Source organism: Chrysemys picta, chromosome 3, assembly GCF_011386835.1.
Source record: "Chrysemys picta bellii isolate R12L10 chromosome 3, ASM1138683v2, whole genome shotgun sequence".
Lineage (NCBI taxonomy): Eukaryota > Metazoa > Chordata > Testudines > Emydidae > Chrysemys > Chrysemys picta.
In genome coordinates, this window is record NC_088793.1 from 173,637,218 (window position 1) to 173,657,677 (window position 20,460).

A 20,460-nucleotide genomic window follows, 5' to 3' on the forward strand; every position below is an offset into this window, starting at 1 on the left:
ATAAATGGGGCTAATGTCAAATTATAGGCAACAATACTTCTAGAAGACTACAACACTACAGTATTTTTTAGTATTTAAAAAAATACTAGCATCAATGGGTTCTTCTGCAGAAAGAGACCTGAATACAACATAACCTTCTGGTAGCCTTGAGTCGCTAACCAGGATTATGGAAAGAATGAGGGTGTGAAGGGCAGGTGCCTCAGGACACTATGCTGATTGCATGTTGTTACCAACCAGCTGCTGTCAATCAAGTACCTCCCCTGTCCTCCTCCTCACTTTTGCTTTTGAAAAGCCCTGGGTTCAGCCTGCGCAGGACCCAGAGATCGTGGACAGGGGCAGAGCCCAGTCCTGCACTGCCGGACAACGTGCAGGTCAATGATCCGCTGGGCTGCACCGCAAGAAGGGTGCACAGGGCCCTAGCCTCCTTCTTCCCTATGCCCTGGCCTTCCCCCCACTTGTGCTCCCGGCTGTACCCCGCCGCCGAGGTGCGAAGCCCCTCAACGCAGTCCCTCCTCCCCCGCGGTGGGAGGCTGAACCCCTCGCTCGCTGATTGGCTGGCGGTGATGTAATGGGAGAGCACATACGGGCATTTCTCATCACCTCTCCGACCCTTCTCCCCCCCCTTGCAGCTGAGGAGGGCGGCCGCTCCACCCCCCGCGCAGCCAATCACAGGGCAGAGCGGCCTGCGGTTGGGAGGAAACGCTTGCTTGCTTTTTCAAAGCCGACTTCGCTCTCGCCATCTCCTTCGCTTCTTCCTTTCGGAGGCGTGATTGGCAGGCATGCAGCCCAATGAGACCAGGGCTATTACAGCTACGTATGTACCCGCCCATTAGCAAGGCCGCTGTGATGTCTGGAAGGGAGATGGGATGTAATTGGACTGACAGCATCAAGAGCCTATGGAGTGTGGGCGACCAACGTGCTGTGTGGAAGGAGGTTGGTGTTCGTGAAAGAAGGCTGCGTGGGGAGGGGCAGTGGGTTTAACTGACAGCGACTCCCGTCAATCATGCCCAGGCTGCAGTGCCCGGGTAAAAAAGTGCGCAAAAGTAAGGAGGACGACAGGAGAGGCACTTGATTGACGGCAGCCGCGGCCAATAGCTTTCAGTAATAGGCTCGGGGATACGCCTGTTGCCATCTGAGCGGGCGGAGAGAGGACGGGGCAACTGGTGAGTGGCAAAGGGGTTAACCAATGCCACTTAGCATATGTGCAGCAGGCAGGCGTGTTGGCCAATGGGAGTCAGGAAGAGGCGCGGCTAACTGAATGACAGACACGATAGCCAATAGAATAGGCTGGGTTCCGAGGCCGGGCTGCTGGAGGAGGATCATTTCACCCCCGCCTTTTGCCTGCTGACGTGAGCGGCGGGAGGGGGAGGGCCCAGCATCGGGCGCTGGGAGAGGGGTTCCCAACATGTCGGTACTGCTGGTTGCGTTCGGACTACGCGAGCGGGCGGCTGTTGCGGCGGGGGGAGGCCAGCCAGGAGCGCCCGCAGCGTGAGACCCAGCCAGCCACACCCCGCACCGGGCCAGGCCGGCCCTCGGACAGCGGGCCACAAACCCTGCCCGCGGCCAGGTACAGGCCAGGGCCCGACTCGGCTAGGGGGCATTGCGGAGTGGAGCCGTCTGTCTGCGCGTATTGGGGGGCAGGCGGGGCCTCTGCGTGTGTAGGGGGAAGGGGATGGGCAGGCGGGGCCTGTACGTGTGGGGGGACGGGCAGGTGGGGCTGAGCTCGTGTGTACGGGGGGTGGTAAAGGGCAGGCGGGGCCTGTGTGTGAAGGGGGGAGGCGGCAGGCGGGGCCTGTGTGTGTATTGTGGGAGGGGAAAGAGGAAGGGGGCAGGCCAGGTCTGTGAGTGTGCATTGTGGGGGGACTATGGGGAGCGGGCAGGCGGGGCCTATGCGCGCATGTACTGCAGGGGGTAGGGCAGAAGGCGGGGTGTGTGCTTTGTGGGAGGGGTAGGGGGAAGAGGACAGGATTGGGGGCAGGCAGGGCCTGAGTGTGTGTGTATGGGGCGGGGGGGTTGGGGAAGGGGGCAGGTGGGGCCTGTGCACGCACGTGTGTGTAGTGGGGAGATGAGTGGGTGGCAGGCAGGGCCTGCACGTGTGTGCGCTGGGAGGGTGGGGGGCATTTGTGCAAGCCTGTATTGGGCGGGAGTACAGGGACAGGAGGGGTGTTTCTATGCGCACACGTGTATGTGGGGTATAGGGGGTGTATATATCTTGGGGGATGGGTAGGGCGGCAGGTGGGCCTGTGTTCCTATATTAGGGGTAGTGTGGTAGATGGGGGGGGCCTGTGCAAGCATGTGTGTACATACAGTGGATGGGTAGGGTATCAGTTGGGGGGGGGGGCTTGTGTGTGCCTGTACTGGGGAGGCGGATAGAGTGGCAACTAGGGGGGCATGCGTGTGCCTGTACTGGGGGGGCGAGCATGGTGGCGGGTTCTGCCTGTACTTGGCGGGGGTGGGGGGGAGAGATAAGGCTGCGTTGGTACTGTGGGGGGTGGCGGGAAGGCCTGCCTGCGTCTGTACTGGAGGGGGGTGGCGGGTAGATGGGAGGGCCTGCCTGTGCTTGGGGCGGGGGGGCGGCGGGTAGGTGGGAGGGCCCGCCTGTGCCTGTACTGGAGGGGCGGCGGGCGGGAGAGCCCGCCTGTACTGGGGTGGGGCAGAAGGGCCTGAGTGTGTGAGTACTGGGGTGTGGGTAGGGCGGCAAATGGGTGGGCCTGTGTGCGCTTGTAGTTGGGGGTGGGTAGGGTGGCAGGCAGGAGGGCCAGGGAGTAGGTGGAGCTGTTTGTGCATGTTCTTGGAGGCTAGGGGGGAAGTGGCCTGTGCGTGTATGTCTGTGTACTGGGGAGGTAGGGGGGAAGGTGGCAGGCGGAGCCTGTGGGTGTTCTGGGGGGAAGGCGGGAGTGCTTGTGTGTTGGTATGTGTGTTTTTTGGGGGGGCAACTGGGGCCTGTTCCTGTTTTTTGGGGGGGAGGGGCAGGAGGGGTTGGGCAGGGCCTGTGTCAGTGCATTTTTGATGGCATGGGTGGGCAGGTGGGAGAGCCTGCGTGCGCCTGTATTGGGGGGGGCGGGTAGGGTGGCAGGTGGGAGGGCCTGTGTGCGCCTGTACTGGGGGGGCGGGTAGGAGGGCAGGCAGGAGCGCCTGTGTGTGCCTGTAGTGGGGGGTGGGTAGGGCGGCAGGCGGGAGGCCTAGTACAGGCAGGTGTGTGTATGTGCATTTGGGGACAGCAGGAACAGGTGTTGCCTGTGCACGCGTGTGCGCATTGGAGTGGTGGGGGAAGTGTAGGCATGGTCTGTGCATGCATTTGCTTGTTGGGGGGTGGAGCCTGTGGGGGGGTGTGCATGTGCATATTAGGGGAGGCTGTGATTGGGGGGGACTGTGGCACCTGTGTGTCAGTGTGTGTGTTTGGAGGGGGGGAAGGGGAGACAGTGGGAGATGGGGCCTGTGCATCTGTGCGTTTTGGAGGGAGGAATGTGGGGGGGCCAGCGCACGCATTTTGGGTGCGGGGCTGCGGTGAAAGGCGGAGCCTGTACATGTGCACATATTTTGGTGGAGTGGTAGTGGCTACAGGCAGGGTCTGTGTGTGTCCGTGCATTTCAGGTGGTGGTGGTGGTGGCTGGCAGCACCTGTGCATGTGTGTACATAGTGGGGGTGGTGGCGACCAGCAGGCGGGATCTGTGCATGTGCGTATTTGGGGGGAGTGATAGTGGTAGACAGATGGGGCCTGTATGTGTTTGGGGGTGGTGGCAGGCAGTCAGAGCCTGTGTGTATGTGTGGGAGGAAGAAGGGGGATGTGATAGGGAGGCCTGAATGTTTATTGGGGGGAGGCTGGCAGGTTAGGCCTGTAAGTGTACTGGGGTGTAGATATGGGGAAAGTGGCACACCTAGTAGCCTTTGTATGTACTGGGGGTGGGAGGGTAGGAATAAGGGTCTGTGTATACTGGGGGTTAGGGGGAAAATGTCAGGCAGGCTGGCTGGCCTGTGCATGTATGGGTGGGGGTTAAGGGGAAGGCAGCAGGCAGGCATGTCTGTTTATAGGCAGGGAAAGTGACTGCCTGGTTGATAGGCAGGCTGATTTCTGAGTGTTTTGGGGGTGGAGGAAAGTGGCTGGCATGTAGGAATGCCTGTGAGTGTATGGGGGTGAGATGGCAGGGAGGTTGGCAGGCATACCTGCAAGTGCATGGTGGGAGCAGGGGGCTGGCAGACATTGGGAGAGAGGAGGAGTAAAGTGGCAGACAGGCAGAATAAAGATCAAAGTTTTTATTTAAATTGGATTATTTTTTGTTTTTAATTTTATTATTTTTACTTTTTAAAAGCAAACCTCTTTAAAATAAAATCTGAATTAATACAAAATATTAAGTCCTGAATTTTACAATCTCTTAAAACATTTAAATGAAATAAATATGCTGAATCCATGAGCTTCTATCAAAAACTTAAGGGTTTTTTTCTGTATAAAGAAAGAATCGGGGGGAAAACAATTTAACTTTTGAGGTCAAGCTTTATAAATATGGCACAATAGGTCATGTAGTGTATTAAGGGCTTGTTTTGTTTAGTATGCATACATTTTATATGCTGTTTGGTGTATTTAAATTCTACTTGCCATCCTAATGCAGCTTGCATGGGCAGGCAGTTAATTATATAGTAAATAAGTAGTATATCATTCACAGTTTTCTAACATACTAAAAATGTACAATTAATAAGAATCTGAAAATATTAAGCTAGGTGATTGCTTAAGTAAATGTATATAGTTATAGTGTATCATTCCTAGGTAGCAAAAAGATGTTCCATATCTAGTGTAAAGGCTCTATTTAGTTGTAAATCAACATGTATTAATGCTTATGTCAACCAATGAGAATGCACCTTTCTTTAGAAACTTACTGAAGTACAAATGAAAAGGTTGATTAAAATTTATTTAAATTTAGGGTTTCTACTTGGTGATTTACATAATGATTTAAATCAGTGACTTAAATTAATCCACCCTACAGGCAGGCTTCTGTTGTATGAGGTGAAGGAAAGGAAGGTGGCAGGCAGGCTTGTGTGTATATGGGGGTGGAAAGGTGGCAGGCAGGCCTTTGTGGGAATTGGGGTGTGCGAAGTGACAGGCCTGTGTAACTATTCCATGGGAGGAAGAGTTGTTGTTGGGGGGGGGGGGGGTACTGGTAGGTAGGCAGGCTGGCCTGTTTGTATTAGGGGGGTTGTGAGACAGGTCTTTGTGTGTATTGGGGGGCCGGAGGTAGTACGAAGTCAGGCAGGCACGTGTCTTTATTTCTGGGGTTAGGTGGCAGGAAAGCAAGGCATGTATTCTGTGGGTGGCAAGAGGTGGTGGTATGGGCCTGTGTGTGTGCTTTTTGGGGAGGAAGCAGGGAGGTGGTCAGGTTGCAGCCAAGCAGGTGGGTCTACTTCTGGTGGATTGAGGTTTGTGGTGGCAGGCAGGCTAGTCTACCTGTGTACTGGGTGGTTAGAGGAGTTGGTTGGTAGGTCAGTGTGTCTTGGGGACAAGGAGAGGATCTGGGAGACATGAATGTTTTTCAGGGTGATGCTGGGAGGTCTGTATTGTCCTGGGGAGGGGAGAGAGGAGGCCTGTTTAAATATTGAGAATAGAAGGGGCAGTTGGGGTGCCTGTGTGGGTGAGAAGAATTGGGGGAGGGGGATGATGTCTGTAGAGTGGGAGTAAGAACAGGAGAAGCTGAAGGCTTATGCAGGTTGAGAAGAGAGGGAAGAATAGGAGAAGCTTTGGGAGAGCAGTGGTGGTTGGGAAGTGGGTGAGAGGAGAAGCTTGTTGGGTGACTGGGGTTGTTATCGGGGGAGGAGAAGTTGAGGGTGCCGTGTGTGTGTATTGTAGGGGGAAAGGCACATGTGTACAGTATATGTATTGTGATGACCTGTGTGTGTATGGGGGATGGAGAAGGAGTGGAGAAATTGAGTGGGTTACATGTGTGCATGGGGGTGACAGGAGAAGCTGGGAGGCCTATATGTATTGTATTAAGGAGTGAGATAGTTGGCGGCCTGCTAAGGTTGCCAACCCTCTCGGTTTCACCAGAGTGGAATCACACTCTATTTCCCAGAGGCTACTTCAGCCAAACCGGGAGATTTTGGGCTCTAAAAGTCTGGCGCAGCAGCGGGATTAAGGCAGGTTCCCTTACCTGCCTTGGCTCTGCGCCGCTCCCTGAAGTAGCTGGCACCATCCCTGTGGCCCCTGGGGGGTGGTGGAGGCAGGGGGGTCTCTGCACGTGCTGACCCCCTGACCCTCTCCTTCACCCCTGCCCCAGCCCGCACCCCCTCCCGCACTCAAACTCCCTCCCGGAGTCTGCACCCTGCACTCCCTCCTGCCCCAGCCCAGAGCCTGCACTCCCTGCCAGAGACCGTACCCCAACCCTCTGCCCCAGCCTGGTGAAAATGAATGAGGATAGGGGAGAGCGAGTGATGGAGGGAGGGTGGATGGAGTGAGCAGGGGGTGGGGCCTCAGAGAAGGGGCGGGGCAAGGGTCTTTGGGTTTGCATGATTAGATAGTTGGCAACCCTAAGGCCTGTATATTTGTATTATGGGGGTTGAGGAGAGGTGGGGAATCCTGTGTGTGTGTTACGGGATTGGGTGTCAGATGGATGGCTTAAGTGGCAGGGTGGATAGTTTTTATTTAAAATCAATTTTAAATCACCGATTTCCATCTTGTTTTGCATTTGTATTTTTCCTAAAGAAGGATTGATTCTCATTGGTTGGAAACCATTAAGACATGTTGATTTGCAACTAAATATAGCCTTTTCACTTAATGTAATATTTTTTTTGCTAACCAAGAGGCTATACTATATCTACATATCTATTTAATCAGTTGTATAGCTTATGTACATTTATTTAGTACGTTAGAAAATGGGTTCTTTTTGGTTAGAGATTTGCACTTAAAAATTCAGTGTTGACATTTTTTATTAAAATATTTAAATTTACTGGACACATAAGAAAAATAGGTTTATCAAAACATGTTTTGTGTTTAAAGTGGATTTATTTATTAATCAAAAGAAGTATTATCTGCAGGTAGTGAGTTGAACTGATTGTTTCCAGTCACCATGTCCTTCAGAATTTTAGAACTGATAGGTCTCATCCTGTCAAACACTTAGGCTTGGTCTATACTAGAGTTAGGTTAACATAAGGCAGCTTATGTTGACCTAACTCTGTCAGTGTCTACACTGCCAGTGTTAAGTGCCCTACTACACCGACATAACTCCACCTCCATGAGAGGTGTAGGGCTTTTGTTGGTGTAGTAAGGCCAATGGAGTGTCTAGACACTCCATTGCTTGCATCAGCTGTTGGCAGTCTTGTTGGACAGCTGGGAATGGGGAGGCGAGAAGCCTGGTGGAGAGCTGTGCAGAGTTGAGAGCTCTGGCTGTCAGCACCCAACACTGCCTCTCTTCAGTTGGTGGAAGCGCTCCTGGTAAGGACACATACCACTGACAAAAGGAGGGTAGTGTGGACATCAGCCACCACAGTACTTATTGCGAGTGACTGTAAATTGACCTGACATAGGTTGACTTAAGATTGTAGTGTAGAAAGCCTTTTATTCATAGTTAAGAGTAAAACAAGCTTTTTTGTTTTTCCAGTTATCAGTTGGTTTCTTGACTTTGAGTCACAGTTGTTGAACTGAATTAGTTAAATAAACTGAAATGAAGAAAATTCCTCTGCACCTGCAGAGGAGACTACTGCTATCAAAAGCTGGTTTAGTGCTTTAGCAAACTCAGGTTCCAGGTGCTTAGCCAATGACTTCCAACACGTCAGTGATTTGATTCTCTTTGAAACATTGATAGCAAATATGCTGCTCGATATTATTTTTGAATTTTGAATGATTTTAATAGATTATAGTGAGTTTAGGCCTGCAACATAGGTTGTCATACTTTGAAAATAAAGTTTAAATTCATTTTTTAACTTTATTTAAAAAAATCAGATTTTTAAATAAAAAACCTGCTTTAATTTTTTTGGGGAGGGAAAAATCATTTTTATTCACCCTATGCATGTGTGTATTGGAATAATGGGCTGGGAGGCCTTAGTAGTTTTGTCTTCACCAGGAAAAAGGTGCAGGAAAAAGGTTAACTGGTGTTCACTAACAAGGTAAAATCTTAGCAGAGACATGGCAGTTTGATTCCTTCACAATGTTGAAGGCTGGGGTAAATCTTATGCTCTCCCATAGTCTTGACCTCAACCTGTTAACACATGTGAAGGCTACAAACTGTCGTGTCTTCACTAGGAGTTTTACTCCTGAGGAAATTGGGCACCAAAAAATTAAAAATTCTGTGCCAAAAAAAAAATATTCACACAATATTTTAAAATTCTGCAAATTTTATTTGTCAATAAATAAATGTGGCTCCAGCATGGTAGTGTGGAACACAGGTCACTGGCTGCACTGAGGTGGGAGATAACTCTGAAGCCCCCACCTCCCCTGGTACAGGGACACGACAGTGAGGCTGCACCCAACCCTGACACAGTGCATGGGCCGGACCTGGTCCAGAAACACTCCAGGTTCTTGCCCCCCTGCGCCAGGTGTGGGTGGGCAGGCTCAGCCCAGCAGGATCCAAGTGTGGGGGTGATCCTGGTGTGGTGTGAGGTTTCTGTGTGGGGCAATCTAGGTGCAGGTGGCTCAGTGGGAGATGTGGATGCACAGGGGCTCATTGGGGGTTCCGGGTGCAGGCGCAATGGGACTCTGCAGGGGGTCCAGGGGAAGGTGATTAGGGCTCAGCAGGGGAGATCTGGGTGTGGGGAGAGGGGGCAGAGGGTTGGGATGTGGGGGGGTGAGGGCTCTGTCTGGGGGGGTGGGCTCCCCTTGGGCTGGGGCCAGAGGACTCTCCCCCCCCCCCCCCCCCAACCCCCTTCCCAGCAGCAGCAGCTCTGGGGGAGAGGTGCCTATCCCCTGCCGGCAGCAGCGTTGCACGCCTCAACTTGCTCCTCTCTCCAGTCCCCACCCACTCCCTACCTCTCTCCTCTCCCGGCCCCAGTAACTGCACACCTGCATGGCCGCTTATAGCTTGCTGCACAGCCACGCAGCTTAGAGGGAACTTAGGTGGCATCATTTTGACAGCCATGTGTTTCACCAGCAGGGCTGGAACATTTACAGCCACCACACCGACCTTTGCCCCTTGTGCTAATGGAATAACTGATAGCAATAAGAGGTTGTTGTCCTCTTATGTGGACTAGCAGTAGAGGGGCATGGGACACTTTGCCCCAGTGGGTTTCACAGATACTTGCTGAAAGATGAGGAGATTCAGGAATCTTGGGTTGTGAAAGGAAGTGTACTGTAGTGGCCACAGACCTTTCTGTCTGTTCCCCTCAAGCTTGACCCCTCCTGGTTTAATCCTTCCAATGTATCCCAGTCCAGTCTCTTCCACACACCTAGCTCTCTGTTCTGGTTGCATTCTCATTGCCTAATCAGTCAGACTCTGATCCTCAGACTTCTCAGCCCAGTCCCAGTCTGCAACACAAATTCTAATCTTATCCATTCAGATTTCCTATCCAGTTTCCCCCTAGTATCCTTGCTTAGCCAGTCCTTGTTCCCCACTTCCAGGGTCTTCATCCAGTCTTTCCCCACCCTGGCCTCTAGTTGCCTCTTCCCCCACTTAAATTATATGTCCCCATTGGTTTCCACTCGCTTCCTCCTTGCTCCAGATAGTTCCAGTCTTGCCTTTGGCTCCTCATCTGATCTCAGCCGCTCCCTCCCCATCTCCTTGTCTAGCTAGTCTCCCTCTTATCCCCTCTGCAGTTGTCAGGCAGTTGGAGTTAGCACAGTGGAGAGATGCTTCCTGTTCTCATTTCTGGTGTCTGGCCCAATCTGCAGAAGCCCAGAGCTGTAATTGCAGGGAAATTGCTGTTGAGCCCTGGGCTGGAGCATGCTCAGTGTGGACAGAATCTTAAGGAAATTCCACTGTGAAGCTCTAGCAAATTGCCACTGAATAAGAGGCAACTGCAACTCATTTAGAGGGTTATTACTATGCCAAATTTGGGTGACGTTTTATGGGGACAATAAAATACACATCCCTGACACAAAGCAGGGGTGTGGTAGAGCAGGGGTGGGCAAACTTTTTGGGCTGAGGGCCACATTTGGGTGGGGAAATTGTATGCAGGGCTGGGGCAGGGAGTTCGGGTGTGGTGTGCAGGAAGGGGCTCAGGGCAAGGGATTGGGGTAGACGGGTGCGGGGTGTATGAGGGGACTCAGGGCAGGGGGTTGGAGTGCGGAATGCAGGAGGGGGCTCATGGCAGGGGTACAGGAGGGATTCGGGGTGTAGCAGGAGGCTCAGGGGGTTGGGGTGCACAGGGGTGCAGCAGGGGGCTCAGGGCAGGGAGTGGGGGTGTGGGGTGTACAAGGGGGCTCAGGGCAGGGGGTTTGGGTGCAGGAGGGGTGTGGGGTGTGGCAGGAGGCTCAGGGCTAGGGGTTGGGGCGCACAGGTGTGGGGTACAGCAGGGGGCTCAGGGCAGGGGGTTGGGGTGCAGGAGGTGTGTGGCAGGGGGTTGGGGTGCACGAGGGGTGCACAGTGCAGGGAGTTGGGGGGCAGGAGGGGTTTGGGGTCCAGGGTGGCAGCAGCATGCACTGGGCCAGGGCAGGCTCCCTGCACATCTGCCTTGTCCCCAGCCCTGTGCCACTCCAAGAAGTGCTGTGGCCCCTGGAGGGGGGGGCGGGCGAAGGGCTCTGCCTGTGCTGCACTTGCTGTGCCTCCAGGTACCTCCCCTGAAGCTCCCATTGGCCACAGTTCCCCATTCTCGGCCAATGGGAGCTGCAGGGGGGCAGTTCCCGGAGGCAAGGGCCCAGGAGACGCAGGGATGTCGGGTAGGCCGCTGTTTTGGCTGAAGTTTTCAGACACCTGACATAGAAAACTTCTATCCAAATGTTTAATGTTTGGCAAAATTATAAGTAATCGAAAACCGGGTCTTTTTAATGGGAAGTGTGAGGCAATCTTAATAAGTTGGTGCTACCAGTCCTGCTTTAATATGATTATTGGTGAAGCTATGTGGCCATGTGTGGTGGAGTTGGGAAGCATGTTGGGGGGAATTTGTGAGTTCTGAATGGGAATCCAAGAGGGTGAGTTGAGAGACCACACTCCATGCTCATACAGGAAGAATACAAATTTATGAAGCATTGCCAAGTGTGATTGTACAAGAAATAAAGAAAACTGAAAAACTTTGTGCAGGGAGGCAGAAAGATAGAGTAGGGGACAAGAGGTGTTGCAATTCAGGTCAATTTCAGTTCAAATTGCTTTATTGGCATGATAGGATATACAAGAACTGCCAAAGTATTGCTGCTTCAAATTCCCCAAAATCCCTTTTTTTGTCAGAACCCTGCTGAGCCTCTGTAGACTGTTAGCAATGCTGTATGCATTTTTGTCAAAGAAATTTGAACTAGATACTACATTAAGATCTCGCTGGTATAAAGATTTAGCCATTACCAAATTTTGAAACCGTTTTCTGTTAAACTAATTGAGGCATTAAGTCAAGAGAAGTATATCTTGTATTGGATAATACTATCTGGAATATATATAGGATGCAATATAAATTATTTAAATTAGGAACTGTTAGATTGATAAATACAGGCATTGTCAGGAAATGAGGTAGCATTTGATTCATGTGATATGGAGTTGCCCCAATATACCTCTACCCTGATATAACGTAACCTGATATAACACGGTAAAGCAGTGCTCCGAGCGAGCGGGGCCGCGCACTCCGGCGGATCAAAGCAAGTTTGTTATAACGCGGTTTCACCTATAACGCAGTAAGATTTTTTTGGCTCCCGAGGACAGTGTTATATCAGGGTAGAGGTGTATTTGATTCTGGGAAGTCAGGAGTAAAATTAACTTTTATATGCTATCTGGCATTGTGCTTAAAGGAGCACGTGCTATTTTCTGGTTAGTAGAGAACACTTGGAATCTTTATTTTTCCAAGAAACTGTAGCTGTACAGAGCGCTGATAGTGGCTTAGAGACTTACACTTTAGTATTAGAAATCAAAATCCAGGCAAGTGATTGAAGAATGGTATACAGATATATCTGCAGTGTCTGAAATGGAGAGGATGTCCTTCTGTAATAAAAATGATATAGATCAGTTCACTGACATAGGGACAGACTTTATAGAAATGGTGAAATAAGTTGGTGGGTGACTGTTCGAGTGCTGATCCCTATGTGTGTTCCACAGAGGGTAAATATGTGCTCGATGGGTCTGACACAAGATTTTTCTAACAAGTAGTATTAGTTGGTCCACGCCAGTGCAGTTGTTTCCCTCATGCTTCATACCCCAGGTATAAGGAGTGGTGCAGACCAGCACCTTTCCAATTCCTTCTTACTGCCTCATGGCTTAAGTTGGAATCCTCTCGTGTCCAGAGCTTATCCTCTTCAGTGTTTTTCTTGTAAATGTTTAAAAGTGTTATGTGTTTAGTTTATTTAGGCTATGTGTACACTTAAAATGTTACAGCCGCACTGCAATAGCACTTCAGCGTAGACACTACAGCAATGGGAGGGCTTCTCTCATCACTGTAGGCAAACCATCTCCCTGAGGCGGTAGCTGGGGTGATGGAAGTGCTGTCTACATTTAACTATCTCTCTCAGGGTGTGGGTGGTTCAGACCTCTTAGAGACATAGCTATACCAATGTGTCTTTTCAGTGTAGACCGGTGCTTAGTTAAATCCCCACCCTGGGAAATTCTCTGATTCCTTGGGGCAGGATATAGATAATCCTCTGCCTTCCAGGGTTTAAGAGTTGCATCTCCTGCTCCTTTTTGTCAGCGACAACCACCACTGCTGCCTCTACTGTCTTTGAGAAACGCATATCTCCACTAAGGCTAGCACTTCAGTAGCACTTTTGTCGTTAAAACTTAAGTTGCTCGGGGTATGAAACACCCCCTCCCCCCAGACCGACATAGTGCTGTCTATACCGGCACTTATGTCAGTGGGTAAAAGCGCTCCTGCCGACATAGCTACCCCCACTCATTGGGGGTGGTTTAATTATGCCAACAGGAGAGCTCTCTCCTATCAGCATAGAGCAGCTACACGGGAGACCTCACAGAAGCGCAGCTGCAGAGGTACAGCTGTGCCCCTGTAAGGTGTCTAGCGTAGTTATAGTCTAAGTGCAGTATTTGCTGCTGCTTTCCCAGCTGAATGTGACAGGCGTGAGAACTCAGACTTTGGAAGCACCTAATGAGGCCTCAATCAGATACAGTTTGGTGAGATGCCTCATACTTGAGCCTGAGACATCGAGGAGTGCACCTCATAGTTTGATGTCTGACTCAGGAATGGGCATGGTTCTAGTGAAGGGCCCTTAAACTCTGTATTCTCATGAAAGTAAGAGGCACTCTTGTTAACATAAGAGTTGATCCCCCTCCTAGATCTTCTAAGAGAAGGTCTCTCCCCCGTCCAAGTCAAGTGAGTCTTCGCGCTCTGGATTCAAGGACTGAGATCCTCCTAGGTTTTGTGACTATGATCAAAAGGTGCAGAAGAACAAGGCTCTTTCAGCCATTCTTTGCATAATCAGCACCAACCTCAGTACTAAATAAAACAAAGCACCAAGAGCCGAAGGACTGCCAATCTTTGGTACCAACAATAACCATGCAGATGGAGGCTCCATCACTGGCAATACTGCCACATCCACAGTGGAAGAAACCACTGACTACCAAAAGTTTCTTTACACTGACTCCAATGGCACAGGGCAACGAGATTCAGCTTCTAAGGCTCCAACATTCGACACCACTTCAGAGGATATCTTCATCCTCCCAGACTCACAAATCCCCTTGTTGTCTGCACCGACCCTCACCAGTGAGATTCTAATCCCAGGGAGACGCTCATCTCCCGTTCCATTCACTGGCAGCAGCTTCCCAATACGAGTCCTGATGGCAACGCCAATGGAACCAGATCAAACCTTTTCATCTTCTGGAGATCTGATGTTCCAGTGGATCCATCTTCCCCTCCACTAAGAGTTCAGTCTGGACAGAGGTTCAAGCCTGTTTCCAGCCTTCTCCATACAAGTGGGAACCCCCCCCTCCCCCTTCAGGACCAATGCTACCCAAGGTAACCTACTTTTGACACTTCATGTTGGGCTCACTGGAGGCCACATGATGTGTATGCACAAAAGCCTGAGTCTATGCAATCCCAAAGGGAATCCTATCACTCTCTCCTAAGTGATCAACCCGGGAGCCTCCTGAACCTATGGAGGAAGTCTAATTTGATCCACTTGTACCTCCAGTACTGACATGTCATCAGGTGATTGTTCCAGCCTGGCTTTCTCCTTCAGATTACCATAAACAGTTCCAATAACTAATTTGGGGTATAGCAGAAGAACTCCAAATCCCTTCGAATAGTCATGGGACTTGCAACACAGGCTCTTGGACATCCTACAACCTATATGGGTCTAGCCAAATAGTACTCCCAGTCAACGAGGCTATATGGGAACTGGCAAGAACTGTATGGTATGTATAGCCACTTCTGCCTGTATCCCTTAGAGGATGGAAAAGTGGTGCTTGGTCCTGGCTAAGGGAGCAGACCTCTTGTTCTCTCACCATGCCCAAAGGTTCCTATTCATCCAGGCAGCCATAGAAACATCCAGACAGTAACAGGCCAGGCTTTTATACCTCTTGGGGAGAAAGGTATTTACTACTCCTGGGGGAATTCTGCACCAAAAAATTAAAAATTCTGCACACAATATTTTAAAAGTCTGCATATTTTATTTGTCTAAATAACACAATATAAACATGCCAATTTCAATTATTTTGGTAATTTATTTCAAAATACCCATCAGCAAGTATGACAGTAACAATACAGACACAGCCTACCCCCCCAAAAAGATACAGGTAATGTATTTTTAACAAATAGATTCCTTACTAGGCATATTAATACATAATTTTGAGTAATTCATTTATATTACAATACAAAAATGTATTTTCCTTCACCCTTCAGAAGCCGTGCAAAGGCTTGGGGGAGTCATGGGTAATGGAGGAGCTGAGGGAGAGGGAAGGAGCCTGAGAGTGAACCTGGAGGGTTGTTGGGTGTGGGTGGGAGAAATATGGAACTGGTGGTTTTTGGTGGGTGGAGGGATTGTTAGGGAGTTGGGGAGCCTCCCCCATGCAGACCGTTGCTGACCCCAAACCTCTCGCGTTCAGTCAGGCACATCTGCCCCCGTCCCTGGGTATCCCTGCAACCCCCATCCCCAGGTGGTCCCATTCAGCCCCTGGCTCAAATAGCTGTCACCCAAATAGCTCCTGAGCCCATGCCCCAGTCCATCTCCCTCCACCCCCCCCGGCCCTTCGGTACCCTAGTATGTGATTTCACCAGCATCCCTGGGTGCCCCACTCTCTGTCCTAACCTGGTTCCATGGCTGGGTGCTGTGATGACATCTAACTGGGTGCTGGCAGCTGGGTGTTCTGGTGCCACAGCAGCCTCTGGTGGGTGACAGGCAGAACTGCAGCACTTTGATGGAATATATTTTCTGCAGGTGTGAAAAAATTCTGCGCCAGATATGAATTATGCACAGTGGTGCATAATTCCCCTAGGAGTAATTTGCTTCCACCAGCCTTCAATTTAGAATCTCCTACTATGAGGCCCTCCTTCCAAAATGATTATTTTAAAAAACTACTCCAAGTTCATGGACTTTAAAGAGAAGTTGTCCACTGATAAGGGCTTGAAATCAGGCCCTATCTTCCTTGAAGTCAGATTGGTGGCAAGAACCCTGCTACAAGCTGCTGTTTACTCTATTGATGCTGCTTTAGAGTCCATGTTGAGAGCTATAGTGATGTCCTAGGAATCTTGGCTACGCTCTTCAGGGCTTCCCAGGGAGATATAGGACACACTGCAGGACTTGCCCTTTGTCTTCTGGTGAAAAGGCAGATTTCATCAAACTAGCCTTTGCATTTGCTAATGGACTCCAGGGAAATTTTCCGCTCACTGGCCATATATACACACCAGCCCTGAAGAGAAAGTACTATAAACAACCTTACAGGCTGAAGTTCTTACAGCAGTTCTACTACCAATGCTCTTACAAGCCACATCACAAAAGGCAGAGGGTACAAAAATTCAGATACACTGCCCCATCTGCCTCTGCTGCAGCTACCCAACCTCCGCCTCCGACCAAAAGATGCTTTAAAGGGCTTGCAGCTCTCAAGCATCCAATCTAGTTTTGATGCCATCTCCACCTGATTCGCAGATCCACTTTGATGGACACCTGACATGATGTCCCCACAATTGGAGGGCAGTAACAGATGGATGTTGGATGTTATCCACTCTGGATACACAATTGAGTTTCTCTCCCCTTCCCTCTTTAGAGTCCTCTCTCACAAGGAGATCCTCCTTCATGAGGTGGAATCCTTCCTACACTGGGAAGCAATAGAGTGGGTACCCTTTCAGCGTAAAGGAAAAGGGTTTTGCTCCAAATATTTTCTAGACCTCTGGACAGGAGGGTTGAGACCAGGCCTCATCCTGAAACAACTCAGTATCCTTATTCGCAAGATAAAATGCTGCATGGTTTTGTTGGTATAGATTATACCATCTCTAGAAGGACATATGGTTCACAGCTTTCAATATGAAAGACACCTACTTTTCAATTTTTCCACAGAAAATCACTATCAATACAGGGTACTTCCATTTGACCTTGCAACTTCACCCAGAGTCTTCACTAACGTTTTCTGAAGTAGCTCCATACTTCAGATGGGACAGTTCCACCATCTTCATGTATCTAGATGACTGGCTTCTTACAGAGATGACATGTGCAAAAGTCATAGCATTGATCTCATTGCTGCTCCTTCTCCTAGCATTTCTGGGAGTCTCTGTGAACATAGAGAAGTCTATTCTGACTGTGACCCACGTTATAGACTTAATAGGGCTAAGGTTTATCTCCCTATGGACAGATTCCATACGGACAGACTGATAGATCAAGTTATGCACAACCATTGGACATCAATCTGGATATGCCTTTCGCTCTTGGGTCACATAATGTCAAGTATAGAATGATATTTGCTAGACTCCACCTCTGCTGCTTGCAGGCTTGGCTTTGAACAGTATATATCAGTGGTCTCCAACCTCTTTTTCACAAGATCACTTTTTGAACCCAGGATCTACCCTGCCCCTTCTTTGAGGCCCTGCCACATTCACTCCATTCCCCCCTCCCTCTGTCACTCGCTCTTCCCCACCCCTCAGGAGGTTGGGGTGAAGGAGGGGGTGCAGGCTCTGGGAGGGAGTTTAGGTGCAGGGGTCATATGGTCACACTGCACCTAATCTCATAGAATCCACTGAACATTTCATGAATTTTACTTTTTATGAGTGTCATTTGTTGTTTATAGATCCAAAATCCTTCAGGGATTGTCACAAATCAGTGTAACATTCTCAACTGTGGGGTGTGCATTGGTTGAACCTGGGGCAGAAGGTTGGGGTGCAGGAGTGAAGGGTGCAAGCTCTGGAAGAGAGTTTGGGTACAGGAGGAGGCTTCAGGCTGGTGTCTTTGGGTGCAGAGGAGGGTGAAGGTTTGGGCTCTGGGAGACAGTTTGGTGCAGGAGGGAGCTCCAGACAGTGTGTTGGGGTATGGGAGGGAGTGTGAGGTGCAGACTCTTGCTGGGAGGTGCTTACCACAGGTGGCTCCTGGTCAGCGGTGCAGCGGGGCTCAGGCAGGCTGCTTCCCTGCCGTGGCCCCATGCCGCTCCCGGAAGCAGCTGGCTGCTGGCACGTCTCTCCTCAGGGTGCAGCCTCTGGGTTGGAGGCTGCTCTGCGTGCTGCCCCCGCACCATCCCCGCTGCTCCCATTGAGCCCCACTGCACCAGATTGAGCTTGGCTCCTTGACTGATTCGCCTGGAGGGACACTCAGGTGAGCTCGGAGGGACTTGGGGCCATTCGGTCAGAGGCAACTTTTAGTGGCCCGGAAATCACGATCAACTGGTAGAGGCTCCAGGATCAACCAGTCAATCGTGATTGACGGGTCGGTGACCATTGGTATATATACTGAGTAAACCTAGCATAAACTCTGGAGTGACAATCCCCATCAGATAAGGATCTTCTGAAAGGGTCTGGCACAAGTGTGCATGGGCATTCCTTTCCTATCAGCCGCATCTGACAGAAGGATAATCTGAGATGCCTCTTTGTTATAATGGGTGGCTCACATGGATGATCATATGGCAGAGGGCACTTGGATGCCCTGCGAAACAGGGGTCAACGTAAACCTCCTGGAACTTGGAGCCATCTAGGAAGCATGAAGGGCATTCTTATCATTAATCCAATCTCACCACATTCTCATAATGTCAGACAATATCACAGCTGTATTGTACATAAACAGGGAGGAGTGAGATCCATTACCTTCTGTGTAGAAGTGACCAATCTATGGAACTGGTGTATCAAGAATCACATCACCCTATCAGCAGCATACCTCCCAGCAACCCAGAATTCACTGGCAGACAGCTTTAGCAGGCATTTTGTCATGGACCACAAGTGGGAATTGCACAGTTCAGTGTTGAACAGCATCTTTTCTCAGTCGGGAATCTCTACCTGAGACCTGTTTGCCTGTCAGAAAAATAGGAAGTGCATCATATACTGTTCCAGGGGAGCTCTTGGCCAATTCTCTAGCAGCGATGCTAATCTACTTCCTTGGGCGGACTGCCTAAACTGTGTCTTTCCTCCTTAATTTACTGTTTCCTTTAGTATTATGGAACATTCAAAATGACAGCGCACAAGTCATTTTCATCGTGTCCACGTGGCCCTGGCAGTTCTGGTTTCCAATTCTGCATGTCAGCCTGACTGCCCATTAGCATTTCTTCCTTTCCAGACCTCTTGACTCAAGAGACTGGCAAGATCAGACATCCCAACTCAGAAGCTCTTCACCTCATGGCTTGGTATTTGGATGAGCATCTGATCTAGAATGGTCCAGTTTCCAGGACATGTAAACTGTCCTTACTAGTAATAGGAAGGACTCAAAAAACAAAAACAAAATCAAAAACATTACCTTGAAATATGGAAGCTCTTCTCTATCTGGGTCCAGCACTTCCACCTCTCCCGAGTAATCTGATATCCTGGATTACCCCTTTACCCTCAAGAAGTCAGGCCTTTCTCTTAGCTCAATACTTGTTCACCTGGCTGCAATCAGTGCATGTCACCTTCCATCAGATAGCTGTCTTTACTCACCCAGTCACCTCCAGATCCTTATAGGGTTTAATTAGAATTTACCCACCAGTAATAAACCCAGCCTGTCGATGAGACCTTAATTTAGTGCTCTGATTACTTACCAAGTTACATTTTGAACACCTACCACTACCTGTTTGATGATTCACTCGTTTATGAAGGTTGCCTTGTTGCCATCACCTCAGCCAGATGCGTACATGAACTAGGAGCCCTAATGGCAGACCCTCCTAACGCTATACTTTATAAAGACAAGATCTCACTATATCTATACCTGAAATTCACCCCTAAAGTAGTTTTGGAATTTTACATAAACCAGAGTATCCACTTAACTGTGTTCTTTCCCAAACCCCAACCTCTAGTATAGAAAGGAGACTTTATTTCCTTGACATGAAACAAGGTTCATCCTTTTACTTACAGAGAACAGAACAAATCGGTCATCTAGGGCTGTTTCTGGCATACATGAGTTCGAGGACAAACTTTCCTCCCAGAGGATCTCCAAGTGGATCTCTGGCTGCATTGTCCTTTGTTATGAACTGGCACATTATCTTTCCCCACATGGGGTATAGGTTCACTCTGTGAGAGCACAGGCAGCCTCAGCAAAATCACTCCAAGAAGTACCTCTGCTTGACATTTGCCATCAGCAGTGTGGAGTTCCATCCACATATTCACAAGACATTATACGTTGGTCCAACTTTCCTTCACCTTTGCATCCTTTGGGACAACAGTTCTGCAAGCTGCTATACCACCTGCACCTTTTCACTCTCCTTATCTCTGTATTTCTAGTGGAACATACATAGGCACCAGCCCTTGAAGGAAAGAGCAGTTACTTACCTTTTGTAACTGGAGTTCATCAAGATATATGATCACTATCTATTCCACTACTCATCCTCTTTCCCCTCTGCTTCAGATTTTTCTCTGAATCACCATAAGAAGAGGAACTGGAGACTTGTGGGTCTGCAGCACCCCTTTTACTTTTGATATGGACTGTGATGGGAACAAGTACACAGGTGTGGACCAGTGAACACTACTTGCTAGTAATCTCTGATCTTAAGCATGTGGAGTGCGTGCTTACCTACAGTGGAATACAGATAAGGATCACACATCTCAAAGAACTCCAGTTACAAAGGGTAAGTAACTTCCCTTTCTTGTGTCCTCTCCCCTCCCTGTTTTTCCCTTTTTGTTTCTTCTCTTTTTATTGCCTTCTATATCACTTGTATTTCATGGTAGTTTTATCATCTGTTTGGTAACTTCCACTGTAATGTTTGTTTTTTATTGAATTTAACATAAAATATGTAAAAAGATACTCGAATATCCTGTCTGATGTATGTACAGTTCACCCAGGAAGGGAAAACATACTGTTTGGAG

General features: G+C 49.5%; 1 protein-coding gene across 12 annotated transcripts in view; it reads left to right on the forward strand.

The window, feature by feature from the left end:
* Positions 1–312: 312 nt before the first annotated feature.
* Positions 313–20,460, forward strand: part of PPM1B (protein phosphatase, Mg2+/Mn2+ dependent 1B) — a 107,601-nt gene continuing 87,453 nt past the window's right edge. Inside the window, exons 1-2 of one of the 12 annotated variants that reach the window (XM_065590668.1) lie at positions 672–933; positions 20,003–20,222. The gene's annotated coding sequence lies outside the window, so the exon portion shown is untranslated. Of the gene's footprint in view, positions 934–1,279; positions 1,568–20,002; positions 20,223–20,460 lie in introns of those variants that run through there. The other 11 variants (XM_065590673.1, XM_065590672.1, XM_042855163.2 and 8 more) reach the window with 11 other exon arrangements.